Source organism: Euleptes europaea, chromosome 5, assembly GCF_029931775.1.
Source record: "Euleptes europaea isolate rEulEur1 chromosome 5, rEulEur1.hap1, whole genome shotgun sequence".
NCBI classification, from domain to species: Eukaryota; Metazoa; Chordata; class Lepidosauria; order Squamata; family Sphaerodactylidae; genus Euleptes; species Euleptes europaea.
The window spans coordinates 101,475,997-101,490,659 of NC_079316.1; the positions used below are offsets into that span (position 1 = coordinate 101,475,997).

The 14,663-nt window shown below is 47.0% G+C and overlaps 1 pseudogene; it reads right to left on the reverse strand.

The window, feature by feature from the left end:
- Window positions 1-563: 563 nt before the first annotated feature.
- Window positions 564-1,401, reverse strand: LOC130478382 (proteasome activator complex subunit 3-like; annotated as a pseudogene).
- Window positions 1,402-14,663: the final 13,262 nt, after the last annotated feature.

Here is a 14,663-nt window from a genome sequence, read left to right on the forward strand (position 1 = left end):
ACAGCCCAGCAAAACGTAGCACTTGACTCAACACTGCTCTTGAGAAGGGTCAAGGGATCAACCCCCTGGGTGGGAGTGTTCCTCTGGGCTCATACAAAGCACAGTCACTCACTCAAGATAAGAATTGCTCCAAACAGGCTGCCCACTCATCCCTTTCCCACCCAAGCAAGGAGAAAGCCTTTGCCTCGGGCCTCCTGGATGTCAAGAGATGGGTGCAAACCCCAAGAGCAGGGTTGCCAGCACTGGGTTGGGAAATACCTGGAGAGTTTGGGGGTGGAGCCTGGGTAGGGCAGGCTTTGGGGAGGGTCTTCAATGGGATGCAAAGCCATAGAGTCCATTTTCCAAAGTGGCCATTTTCTCTAGGGAAACTGATCTCCAGCCACCACCTGGAAGTTGGTAACCCTACCCAAGACCAAAACAAAAACCTGCCGGAGAGAGCTTCTTTAGACTTTATTAAAAGTGTGTCAAGGACTATATTCAGCCAGCTTCCCCATCTCAACCGTCACATAACAAACCAAGGCCAAGGCCGTCTTGAGCCCACTGAACAGTTTGTACGTTCGATCTGCTCAGTAGAGCGTTTCTGCATTGCTGCTTCGGGGCCGCTTGATCTTTTCAATGTTCTTCAGGATCACGTCATGCACAGTCGCATACTGATTTCTCAGGTCCGATATGATGAGCCTCAGGCAGGTGTATTCCCTTTCATCCATCTCAGTCACTGTGTGGCGATAATCTTCCACGTGCGGGTATTTTGCAACCTTGGAGACCAGCTTCGCCCGTGCAACATAGTACGCAGAGATCTGGTCCAGGTATGTGGTTGCCTCACTCACCACGCTGTGGAGTTCAGCCACAGCTTCCTCCTGAATCGAAACACCAAAATTATTATCTTGGGAATCTGCAGCTGTACCCACATTTTGACCGTGTTGCACTTTTCAATCAACAGCCGGATCTCAGGTTTCACCTTCTCAATTATGTCCACAAGCCGCTGGTTGCTCTTCAGCATCCCGTTAGGCATGGCAAAGACTCTGGTACAATGGAAAGTCTCTTTGCAACCCTCCAGCTTTCTCTTCTTCATGTTGGGCCCATCACGGTTGGCTGTCAGCAGAATTGCATCAGGAACGGGAACTTTCATGTTGGAGTGGATTTGGGTTAGATCGTGAATGTTCAGAATGGGACCTTGAGGAAAGCATCGAGTTCTAAAAGCTTCTTTGGGAAAAAATTTGCCAGTAGATCCTCAGCTTCACCTGTGATCGTGTCTCTGAAAGAGTCGACCTTGAGGTTCACTTCTGGGTCCATCTTGAGGGAGGCCAAGATGGGGCGGGGGGTCTGGGGTCCGTGCCTGGGGCTGTCTCTCTCCACCCCTCGTGCGCGACCACCTGACCGACTTGCCAGAGGTGGAGTCATGGTGGCTTCTGTTTCAGTCTATCCATTCCTGGGACACACTCAACATGGGGTCTGTTGAGCTTCAAGCACATGACAGGATATCATGTGACATCACAATCATGTTCCAGGCACAGCAGGGAGCCAGAGGTATGACTCTGGGGTCAAAGCCAGGATTATGAGCAGTGGACCCAAAGAGTTGGAGACAGGTGACACCAGTAAGAAACAAGCCAAGCATCACGGCCATGGAGGAATCCTCTCCATCAGTATGGGAACTCATCTTGCCGCCATGCTGTTATTTTCAAGTATGGATTGTAGTATCCTTTGCTTCTCCACACAGGAAAATTCTTCCAAAAGGGAAGGCAAATAACTGGCAGTTCTGTAGGAGCTCAGGACCCAGCAGGAGGGGATCCATGACCCACCCCAGGGCCTCAGCCTGTGGATTGAAGACCACTGCTGCATGGTACCCTGGATACTAATGGCTGTTTAGAGCTCTCCCAGCCCCTCCTACCTCACAGGGCATCTGTTGTGGGGAGGGGGAGGGAAGGAGATTGTAAGCCAGTTTGATTCTTCCTTAAGTGGTAGAGAAAGTCAGCATATAGAAACCAACTCTTCTTCTTCTGAAACACTGCTAACCATGGTTTGGTCACTCTCATGAGCTCAATCTCAATTGACCTCATTGCCTAACACAGAAATGCGATCCAGCCCAGCTCCTTTCCCCTCACAGACCAGCAATGGGTCCACATTGGATGATTCCCAGACTGCCCTGTCACGGGCTTGAGCGATAGATAGCCTGTCCCTGTGGTATTCCTATGAATCTTATGGGTAAAGCATAGAAGTAAGAGGCTTATTTCTCTGAACAGAATTGATGTGAAAAGAAAGTGGAGTAAAGGTCATGCTGGTTAAAACTATTCTAAAATAAATAAAACTGCAAAACTACAAGGTTAACATATGCAATGTTGCCCGCTTGATGGTTGAGTCTGGAATAATATCGGCATCACTTATCCAAGGTGTTCTTCTTGACATTAACAAGAAGGTCATTTCTGCCTGGGAGTTTAAACCCCTCTGATAGCTGCCTTGTGAGGGGATAATGCTACCATCTAATGACTCAGACCTAGTCTTCAAACAGTATAACAGATGATGACCTTGCACTTGTGAACTTGGTGACTTAATGCCACAAACATAGTAAGGCTTTTTTCACAGACCAGGCGACAATGGCCCATCACCACCATGTGTGACTCAATGCCAAGTGGTATTAGTGTAGCCTGCCCAGGGCAGAAGGTTCTAGCCTCTCAGCTCAGCTGAACGCTGGTCTGAGAGAATAAAAGCCAGAGCCAAACTGCTAGGAGGGAGGGAGTTGATGGAAGATGGCTTAGGCTGTCTGACCTCACTCTCTGCATCCCCAAAGATGTAAAACTTGGAAAGAAATGTTGGTAGAGGACAATGCTATTGTCTGGCTATCAATCTTTCTCTGTCTCTTGTGTGAGACTAAAAGGGAGTAACTGGAGAACAGCTGAAGCTGTTTAGCCTTGCTCTCTCCATCTTGGGAGATGTAAAACCTAAGGAGATTGAAGGAAGACGACTCTGGTTGTCAGGCTTCACTCTCTTGCATACAGATTTACAGTCTTCTTGCCTAAAGCTACAAATCCCTTTTGAAAGGGAATTCAGTTCAGCAATTCTAGTTCTCATAAAGGCTAGAGTCTGAAGTGAAATGCTGGCAGGCTGCTCCATGACAAAGATGGAGACCTTAGAACTCCTAACACTCTACCTTGGAGATGGGAGTCTAAGTGTATTGGATCTTCACCATATTTGGTATATTGAGCCTCAATTGATCCTAGCAAGGATTAATGGAACCTCAAAGAAGATCTGTCTGATCCTGTTCTGGCTTTCTAAATGCTGGCAAGCATGAGGATTGTATATCCTATATAGATCCTATATAGATATTTCCCTGGACCTGTTCAGAAGTCTTTTCTAAATAACAGAAGGGCTTCAGAACTTTCTCAGGGTAAGAGGCCAGAGATGTTCCTGAAAAGAAAGGAAGATCTCTGTTTTCTGTGGTAATGCACAAGGCACATATAATATGCTTACATAAAACATATACAGAACATATTAGGCTTATTTATGGAGACTCTTAACTAAGTAAACATATTCTCTGAAGATTGGCAAAGCCAGAGAATAACTGAGTCTTCCATAAGAACATTAATACAGCCTTAAGCATACACATAATGAATTATACGTAACACATAAGCTCTGCATTGCTAACTGTTAAGATGCTGAAAGTATGTGTGTAGCATTCCTGATCTTAACAATGATCAGAAGTCCATAAACATAGAATAGATTAAATACAAAGCTTATGGTATTCTATCCTTTGCACACAGCATTGGGTAAAGCTAAACACATATTGAAACATATAAATATCCTGAACATAAATTCAGTTCCCATGAAGTTAAGATGATTTACAAATGACATGGCAAGGTAAAAGCATGTCTTTTGTCCTGAAATATTGCTATGATACCTGAAATGATTTTAAGATGTTTTGAATGATTTAAGTCTAAGATGCCTTAACTAATCAAATCTTTCTTTCCTTACATTTAATCATCTTTTGACAGGATTTCTGTAACTGATATATTCCTGAATGAAGTACATTACAGGTTTAAGGTTTGAAAACCTAAATAGAAAAATTGCTTATAAAGATTGTTTAAAACTGCTTGCGTATATCATAATGTATTTTATGACATGTTTTGAGAGTATGTAAATATTCACATGCATATATATATATTTTGTGAAATAAATGTTATTTAAAGGAAGTTCCTTGTTTATAAATTTTCTGGCACACTTCAATAGAAAGCCTACAGTAGTGGGAATTATCATTGACTCCTGTCTGTGAGGTCTCGCTGAATAAGATAGCTTCACTTTTCAGTAAGTGATACATTCTAAGAGTGTAGACCCCTTAACGACACGAGCCGTGACAGCCCAACCACTCCAGCCTCAATAGTCAAGGACATCAAGCTTCCAAGCTCAAAACGACAGCTGTTTAGAATCCTTTCTCTCAATTCAACATTAACCATAGCAGAGCCAAACTCTCTCAGCTTGAATTTCCCTTATGATTGTCTTCTTTCCTTCTGCAGCCACTTCCTGGCTACCCTAGTGCAACACTGTGCACCCTACCCCCCTCTTCATAGTCACTCCACCAGTCCGACTGTTACCCTCCTCAGAAGACAAAACCCTTCCAAACCCTTTCTAGGCAAAGAACACAGCCGCCTCGTGAGAGTTGGCTGCCAGTTCAAGGAGTACGCTCTGCTGTGCCCCAGAAGCATTTCTTTCTTCCCAGTTTCTCCCCTCTCTCGCTCCCTCGCACCCGTCAACCGCCACCCCTTTCCAGTCCAACATTTCAGTTCTATGGCAACAGTCGGCTGGAGCTATTTACGCTCTCTTGACCCCTCCCTGGATACCCACGTACACATTCAACACATTCACAACAGCTCTTTCCCTTCACCACAATCCAGATGAACCTCCTTGGATTTGTTCTTGTAGGTTATCCAGGCTGTGTAACCGTGGTCTTGGAATTTTCTTTCCTGACGTTTCGCCAGCAACTGTGGCAGGCATCTTCAGAGGATTAACACTGAAGGACAGTGCCTCGCAGTGTCAAGTGTGTAGGAAGAGTAATATATAGTCAGAAAGGGGTTGGGTTTGAGCTGAGTACTGTCCTGCAAAAGTAATGTGCTAATCATTGTCCTGTAAGTATCAAGATAATGTGCTAATGAGGGTATGGCTAATGAGGGTATGCCACAGTTGCTGGCGAAACGTCAGGAAAGAAAATTCCAAGACCACGGTTACACAGCCCGGATAACCTACAAGAACCAATGAACTCTGACCGTGAAAGCCTTCAACAATACTCCTTGGATTTGTCACACACAAGAAGGGTGTTGTGCATACGGTCTCCATCTGCAAAAGGTGGGCAACACAAGAGCGTGTGTGTGTGTGTGTGTGTATGTATGTATGTATGTGTGTAAAGGACCAATAGACAGGAAGTATAGGGTTTCCAGCTCCGGGTTGGGAAACACCTGGAGATTTTTGGGGTGGAGCCTGAGGAGAGCAAGGTTTGGGGAGGGGAGGGACTTTAATGCCATAGAGTCCAATTGCCAAAGTGGTTATTTTCTCCAGGTGAACTGATCTCTATCAGTGGGAGACTCCAGCTAATACCTGGAGGTTGCACTCAAAAAACCAGCACTTAGGCTGGAAAGGTTTCAAACCACAATATATTACACAACAGGACTATAAATTCAAGATATTCCAAACTACATATACTATATATAACTATAAACCACCACCCCACCTATATATAGTTATATATAGTATATGTAGTTTGGAATATCTTGAATTTATAGTCTTGTTGTGTAATATGTTGTGGTTTGAAACCTTTCGAGCCTAAGTACTGGTTTTTTGAGTGCATCTACTGAGTACAGTACAGGTGTTGTTACTTGTTGATAGTAATACCTGAAGGTTGGCAACCCTAAGACATTATGTTCTGAGAACCACAGATTTTCGACCTGTAAAATCAATGTATTGTGCAGGTGGGTTCAGCAGGACTTCCAGTGGACACAGAAAGAGAACTTTAATGCCTCCTAAACTCTTTATGCATGGTAAAGAGCATGCATCATTTACTGAGAGCAAACATGGCAAGAAAAAAATTAGAATTAAAGAAGAAAATTAGAATAATTAGAATTAGAAGAAGAGTTGGTTTTTATATGCTAACTTTCTCTGCCTTTTTAAGGAGAATCAAACCGGCTTATAATCACCTTCCCCACAACAGACACCTTGTGAGGTAGGTGGGGATCAGAGTTCAGAGAGAGCTGTGACTAGCCCAAGATCACCCAGCTGGCTTCATGTGGAAGAGGGGGGAAACCAACCCGGTTCACCAGATTAGAGTCTGCCGCTGACATGGAGGAGTAGGGAATCGAACCCAGTTCTCCAGATCGGAGTCCACCACTCTTAACCACTACACCACACTGGCTCTCATATATGGAGAATGACCCTGTAGAGAATGACCATGTGTGGATGCTTACTCACTCTCTCTTTCTTACACACACGCACACACACACACAATACACTCCAGTTTGGGGAAAAAAGGCAGTGAAAAACCTCCATGTGGAAGCAACTCTGTTCTGATCCAGCAAGGCAATTCTTACATTCCACTGTAAAGAAAACTCACTAGACTTCTAGAAACCAACCAGATTGCCTGTAATTTAGCAAGGACCCCCTCCCCCACTGCCAGGGTCTTTGCGTTTTCTCTTCAATGCCCATGCTAACGGGAGAGGCTGGGAGGTGCTGGCGCTTGATCCCGCTGAGTTGTTAATTTTTAATAGACGTTTGAAAGTGATCCAAGAGAGCAAAACCCCCTTTTAAAGTGGCTAATATGCAATCAGGTCCTGGGATGACCTTTCATTAACGCAGGCTTCCTGTAGAGGCTTGTGATTTCTGTCACAATCTGGCATTCCAACAAACCACAGGAGAAAGAAAACAAAACCCCAACACCCCTTCTTCCCTTTCTTCTGCTCTCTTATGTTTTTCTGCAGTTGTGATGCAGAACCAGATAAAGAGTTTTCTTTTCGTTAAAAACAACCACCACCACCACAAGACAGTCAAATAATAAAGCTTAAAAGGCCTCTTCAGAACTGAAAACCGGGGAGGGGGGGAATGAAGGCAGGCGACAGATACAATTCTTCCCTTCCAAGCTAAATACCATCAGTCCAATCTTGAGCACTGTCTAGATCAGGGGTGGGGAACCTCCGGCCCGCGGGATCATTTTATCCGGCCCCCGGTCCACCTGCGGAGGGCCACCTGCCAAGCCCCTCCACACTTGAACCCCGGCTGGCGCACGCTTCCTGAGCGGCTGCCGGAGGACCCCCTGGCCGTTGGATGGTCCGTTAGCGCCAGATCAATCTCACCCTCGGTTGCTGGGTCGTCGGTGTTATCCGTCGCAGGCAGCGGCAACGGTGGCTCCGGGCGCTCCAGCTGTTCCGGCTCTCTGGTGACGGGGGTCGGCAGCAGCGCTGGAACCATGGCTGCTTCCGGCAAGTCGGCAGGGCAGCGGCGTAGCTGATCAATGTGGTGCCGCAGAACGCGCCCCTCTGGGGTGGCTACCCGATAGGATACCGGGCCGGTGGTGTCCTGGACCGTGGCTGGGATCCAGGCGGGGCCCGCTTCGTAGTTCCAGGCGAACACGGGGTCGTCCTGCTTAATGACCCTCGGTGTGGCGGTCGAGTCCTTGTGGCCCGGGTACTCAGGCGCCAGGTCAGGGTGCAACCGGTCGAGCAGCGTTTTCGGCCACCGACCCATGAGGAGTTCCGCAGGGCTTTTGCCGGTCGCAGAGTTGGGTGTGGTGTGCTGAGCTAAGAGGAAGTCCACCAGCCCCCTGTCCCAGTCACGGCGGTCGATGCACTGTAACGCAGGGCTGTGGATCAGGGGGAGAGCATTTGCTTGGGAGGGGCTGTGGATCAGAGGGAGAGCATCTGCTTGGGAGGTGCTGTGGATCAGGGGCAGAGCATCTTCTTGGCAGGGGCTGTGGATCAGTGGTACAGCATCTCCTTGGCAGGGGCTGTGGATCAGGGGGAGAGCATCTCCTTGGCAGGGGCTGTGGATCAGTGGTACAGCATCTCCTTGGCAGGGGCTGTGGATCAGGGGGAGAGCATCTCCTTGGCAGGGACTGTGGATCAGGGGGAGAGCATCTCCTTGGCAGGGGGTGTGGATCAGAGGGAAAGCATCTGCTTGGGAGGGGCTGTGGATCAGGAGTAGAGCATCTGCTTGGGAGGTGCTGTGGATCAGGGGGAGAGCATCTCCTTGGCAGGGGCTGTGGATCAGGGGCAAAGCATCTTCTTGGCAAGGGCTGTGGATCAGTGGTACAGCATCTCCTTGGCAGGGGCTGTGGATCAGGGAGAGAGCATCTCCTTGGCAGGGGCTGTGGATCAGGAGGAGAGCATCTGCTTGGGAGGGGCTGTGGATCAGGGGTAGAGCATCTTCTTGGCAGGGGCTGTGGATCAGGGGTAGAGCCTCTGCTTGGCAGGGGTTGTGGCTCAGAGGTAGAGGATCTGCTTGGCATGCAAAAGGTCCCAGGTGCAGGATGGACTACCAAATGTGCAGCATCTCTCTCTTTGTACTCTGTGTCCCTCCCCAATCTGTACCCTTCTAAAGACAATCCACGGCATTGCTGGCTCGGGCAAGAAATGAACAGAGGTGGGTTGCCATTGCCTTTCTCTTTATAACGACTCTGGTATTCCTTGGTGGTATCATATCCAAGTACTAACGAGGGCCGACCTTGCTTGGCTTTTGAGATCTGATGAGATCAGGCTGGGCTGGGCCATCCAAGTCAAGTTCCAGGCAGCATGTAAAATTTCTCAATAAACAAAATGTACTTCATAGTTTCTCTGGGCCAAAATGGGTAGGTTGCCAATAGGTTAAGATCCTAGACATCTGCAGGACAAACTTACTGACACTTTCCAATGAGTAAGCCCCGCTGACTGGACTTGAGTAGGATTTAGAGTAGACCTGCATAAGATTGCACTGCTGATCACTTTTTGTTTTATATATATAAATTTTATATATATATAAATTTTGTATGGCCCCCGAATAATGTCCAAGATATCCAAATGGCCCTTGGCAAAAAAAAGGTTCCCCACCCCTGGTTTACTTGATAGACTCTCTCTAGTCTCCCCCGGTGATGTATTTAATTTTTTGTTGTTCTTTGCTCTTTGCCCTGCGCCCGATCCGCGCGCTTGGTGGGAATTGGGCTGCCTGGATCGGGGCGGGGGTGCGCGAACAAGCAGCCCCCCAGGGGAAGGGGAGCACAGGGCGTCGGCACTTGGCCGCCAATGCCCGCCAACGGAGGCACCTGCCGCTGCTCGACGGGGCCTTCGACCGGCTGCGCGCCGCCGTGCCTGCGCTGCGGGGCCACGGGAAGCGCTCCAAGGCGGAGACCCTGCGCAGATCTACGTCCCTCCTTGCCACCGGCGGGAGGTTTTTTGGGCGGAGCCTGAGGAGGGTGGGGTTTGGGAGGGACTTCAATGCCATAGAGTCCAATGGCCAAAGCAGCCATGTTCTCCAGGGGAACTGATCTCTGTCGGCTGGAGATCAGTTGTAATAGCAGGAGATCTCCGGCTAGTACCTGGAGGATGGCAACCCTACATCCCCCCCAAGCCCGCCCGCTGCCGCCCCAAGGAACTGACCCCTTCCTGAGGACCGCTGCAAAACTCCGCTTCGCTGCCGCCGCCTCCACAGAAGGGGGGCTGTTTACAGAACAAGGGGTGCGGGTGATGGTCTGGCAGTAGCACTTGTAAAATTTGGAGGTTACTTTTTAAAAATTGAACCCTGAAGGGGGGTCGGATAGAAGACAGTGAAATTCGCGGGGGGGGGGGGAGAGATCTGTCTTTTTGTGGCTGTGGCGTAAAGAGAGCCCAGATGACGCTGAACACATTTGGCTCGCTGCAACAGATGGAAATCGCAAACATGGGCCATTTTTGCATGGTAATTAGCAGCGCGTTCCAAGCTGAATTGCCTTGCATATTTTTTTTAAATTTTGCACGCTGAACCGTCATTCCGGAAGTGGCTGCGAAGCCGGCACAGACCTGCTTCGCATTACTAAAGAGGCCATTCCACCTTGGAGTTTGCCCTGAAGAATCCCCAAGGAACAATGCAAAACAACAGAGGCAGGTTAGCTACGCACATGCTAATGACTATGCAAACAGGAACAAAGGAGCAGGCGAGTGGAGGGTGAAATTTCTCCTTTTGCGTCAGGACCATGAAAAGGCATTTTTAAAGTCACATTTTAAAAGAGAACTTTGAGTGAGCATCAAAATTGACCATGCAAAAATGGCCATTATCTCTCTCTCTGTGCTGTCAAGTCGCTTCCAACTCATGGCGACCCTATGAATCAATGTCCTCCCAAACGTCCTATCCTTAACAGCCTTGCTCAGGTCTTTCAAACTGAAGGCCTGTGGCTTCCTTTATAGAGTCAATCCATCTCTTGTTGGAGCATCCTCTTTTCTGCTGCCTTCAACTTTTCCTAGCATGATTGTCTTTTCCAATGACTTTTTCCAGGATCTGGACGTGGCAGCTGTGAAATGAAGGGTTGTCCAGGACACCCCCGCTCATCTCTGCACAAGAGTGGTTGGTAAAGAGACTCCAATTGGGTAACTGTTAAGTCTTTTGCTGCAGGAAAAAAAAATAAACAGGAGTCTTGTGACACCTTAAAGACTAACCTATTATTGCAGCATAAATTTCTGCAGACAAGAAAGAGCCTGCTTCATCAGATACAACTGGCAGATCCTCACTAGGTAGACTTTTTATATGTGTGGTTTAAAATTAAGAGTGTCGATTGGCTGCTCAGGATTCCTCCTGGGATAGTATTCTATGAATTGTAATTTTTAAAAACAACAAAAGGGAGTTGTAAAGGTCAAATTAGGGAAGCTCCAGTGTGCTGTGGTGGGGACCTGTATTCAAATCTCATTGCCCAGAAAACTCAGAGCCAGACAAGGTGGGCCACATCTGAAACTCTCAGCTATTTTTAAAACTTAATTTTCGGGTGGGGGTGGGGGTGGGGTACTGGGGCAAAGAGTGATTCCCTGGAGTTGTTTTAGGTCAGGAAAACGGTGTGGGGAAGTGGCATTACTCCCCCCCCCCTTCACATGTGCTGCAGTGCTGGTTAAAATTGGGCCCCTGCACACCTGAAATAAAGCTTAAAAAGTGCTGGAAGCCAGTGTGGTGTACTGTGCTGGACTAAAGCTGAAGAGAAGTGAGTTCAGATTCCGTTAACCATGAAGCATTGGGCCAATCAGCCTTGCCTATCTTCCAGGGTTGTTGTTAGGATAAAATGGAGCAGGAGAGAACTGCGGGCTCTGCCCAGTGCTCCATGGACGAAAGGCAGCAGAAACATGAGAGGACTTCTAGATGGTAAGGTAACATTACTAGACAAGACCCAACCAGTTTTTCTAAAAAAATAATCACTAAACTCTAGAAAGTTTTATGTCCCTGCCTGACAAAGGACTAATAATTGATTATTTGTTTTGATGATGTTTTATTAAATGCATTTTTGTTAGAGAAACTCATAATATGTGTGTGTGTGTGTGTGTGTGTGTATATATATATATATATATTAAGGGCCTCTGTCACCACTTGGAACTTTCAGGGCAGATCTACATGTAAAACTTAACTGGTATTTACTATTTAACTGTAACAGCTTCCTCCAAGGAGTTTGGGGTGTAAGGAAGCAAGGGAAAGATGATTAAACCAGTTTCAGTCTGTCCACTTACAACGCGGTTGTCCCAACCCATTTACTCTGTACAAGCAAGTTTCACCCACATTCAGTGAGGTGTAGGATTGCGCCTTTAAAAGCCATTTAGCACATTCCCTAACTTTCCTGTACAGGGGGGAGAAATTATAATCCGGTCATCATAAAAATTAATAGGAAAACACCAGGTTAATCAACTGTCTTGCTATGATGGCATTGACTTGTCAGTATGTGAGTTGTGTGTGTGTAAAATGCTGTCAAGTTGCAGCCGACCTATGGCAACCTCGTAGGGTTTTCAAGGCAAGAAACTAGAGGTGGTTTGTCATTGCCTTCCTCTGCGTAGCAATCCTGGTATTCTTTGTCGGTCTCCCATCCAAATACTAACCAGGGCTGACAAGTATGTGAGTTAGGGACCCCAAGTGTAGTCAGTGAATCAACTTAAAACATTAGTTAACTGTAACTAACCCATAAGGTGACTAAAATATCAAGTGTTTTCACTTGCAGATGGGGTGGGTGTATGGCATTATCAGCTGTCTTTACAGTAAGTACTCCATGGCACATCTAAATTCATTCACAAGGATCAGCAGGTACTACAAATTGGCATATAATGGGATGTAGAGACTTGCGAGAGAGAAAAGAAAGGATTGCTAACATTTGTATGGGGATGATCTCATCTCAAAGGATCTCTGGCGTCCAGAAGGGGGGGGGGACCCATTCCGGGTCCCATATCTCGGGACCCCCTGACCCAATCTTTACAAAACTTGGGGGTTCTTGCAAAAAGGGTCCCCTCAAGCTACACTGAAAGTTTGGGACCTCTACCTCCAAAAATGCCCCCCTGGAGCCGTGGAAAGCCGCGAATGTGTTTTTAGTGGCTTTATTCCAATGGGCAATTTTGGAGGGGACCCCTTCCGGGCCCCATATCTCAGGACCCCCTGACCCAATCTTTACAAAACTTGGGGGTTCTTGCAAGAAGGGCCCCCTCAAGCTACACTGAAAGTATGGGACCTCTACCTCCAAAAATGCCCCCCCAGAGCGGTGGAAAGCCGCAAATGTGCTTTTAATGGCTTTATTCCAATGGGCGATTTTGGGGGGGACCCCTTCTGGGCCCCATATCTCAGGACCCCCTGACCCAATCTTTACAAAACTTGGGGCTTCTCGCAAGAAGGGTCCCCTCAAGCTACACTGAAAGTTTGGGACCTCTACCTCCAAAACTGCCTCCCTGGAGCCATGGAAAGCCGCGAAAGTGCACACGCACCCCCACCCATCCATGGGGATCTTTCTCTCACACTAACAGACACTCCCAGTCTCTCTCTCTCCCCGGGCTGCGCAGCAGCTGGGGTCACGCACTCATCCACGACTGATTGGCCAGAAGAAGACCCAGCTTGGCCACCGACTGGCCGCGGGAGAATGCTGCTTGGGGGGTGCCGAACTTGTACGAATTTATCCGGAGTCCGCCCGAACTCTCTGAGTTCGGTTCGGCATTTTCCCGCCTTTTTTTACTTCGGTTCTATTCGAAGTAGAAACCGCTGAATCAGGGAAAATTCGGCTGTTTTTCTTGTTGGATGGAACCGAATCGACAGCCCTACTTCACGGCACCCACAGGCAGCATGTTGGGGACCCCATGCATGTATTGGAACACAAAAATCAGTACCAAGCCAGTGAGATATAAAACTGAAATGCAAAAGTAGACTTTAAAAGGAAGTATAATAAAATTCACCCATGTGACTTCTTCGGATGAAGCGTGACTTTGCTTTCTTCAAACATTTCCCAAAAAAAGGCTGACCAGAGGAATGCTTTCAGTGTAGAAGACTGTAGGCAAGACTAAACAATTTTTGCAAAGCGCTCTGCATTGGGGATCCAGTCACATTCATGGTAGCTGAATGCCCAAAACAGAATTCTTTCGAAGGCCAGTTTGCTTGCATAGACAAAGTGTACTGAAAGTATACTCAAAGGAAAGCCAGTTGGTTCTGGCTCTTCAATTAATGGGTAATATAGGTTGGGCAAATAGGAGATAATTTGTTGCTTACTATTCATATGAAGTACATAATAGGTGCATACAAACTACCATTTTACCCTAGTGTAATGGTACACCTGCAGCGTGAAAGTAAAGCTTATGGTCCTCTGAGCGACATCTACCTTAACTCACAAGTCGTCTTATGTGGTAAGAGGGAATCTTACATTTTCTTTGATGGAGGCTGGAGGGTCCCTACAAGTGCCAATAAACTACTTACTAAACCTATGATTCTCCTGAAAGCTTACTGAATTTGGTGACAAGCTACACTATCTGCTGCACCACGTGATGCATCTTCCACTGGACTGTTGCCATTTCAGACGTGCATAGCAAACACATCCCCAAAACGGGCTACATTTTCATCATGCAAGAAAAACCCCTCCCTGCAACTCCTAAATAATGAGATTCATTCAGTGGTGAGCGTACAAGTGGTCTTCAATGGATGTATTTTGTCTGTTCTTGTACAGAAGAGGATGAAGAAAGGCACTCCAAAATTCCCAAGTATTTGAAGCTGCTCTTTCAAATCAAGCACGTTGACATAGCTCCATTCTACTGAGTATCACAGGAGTGGCTCTTGCAAAATATTTGTAGGATTAAGCTACCTGGAAAAAACCTGATACACCAATTGCCTTGATGAGATACGTTTGCATGTGCTGTTCTGGTCCCCGCCCTTTTCTACAATACCAGCCCAACTGCATCATTTTGCCCTACTAGGAATCTTTGCTGTTACATTCAAATATAATCTTGTAATCCACTTACTGATTGACAGAGAAGTTTTTTTTATCACATTTGTAATCTGCTTTACACTCCAGTGAGGAAGGTGGGCTATAAATGAAAATAATAATACATATCTGTTCCTACAAAACCCATAGATGCAAAAAAAAAAAAGATCAGGCAAGGGTCAGCCTACTTATCCATGCCTGTCTTTCAAGTAGATGCACGAAATAACTCTTCCTGTACTAGGATACAGAAGCTCTACCATCAAGCTACCCA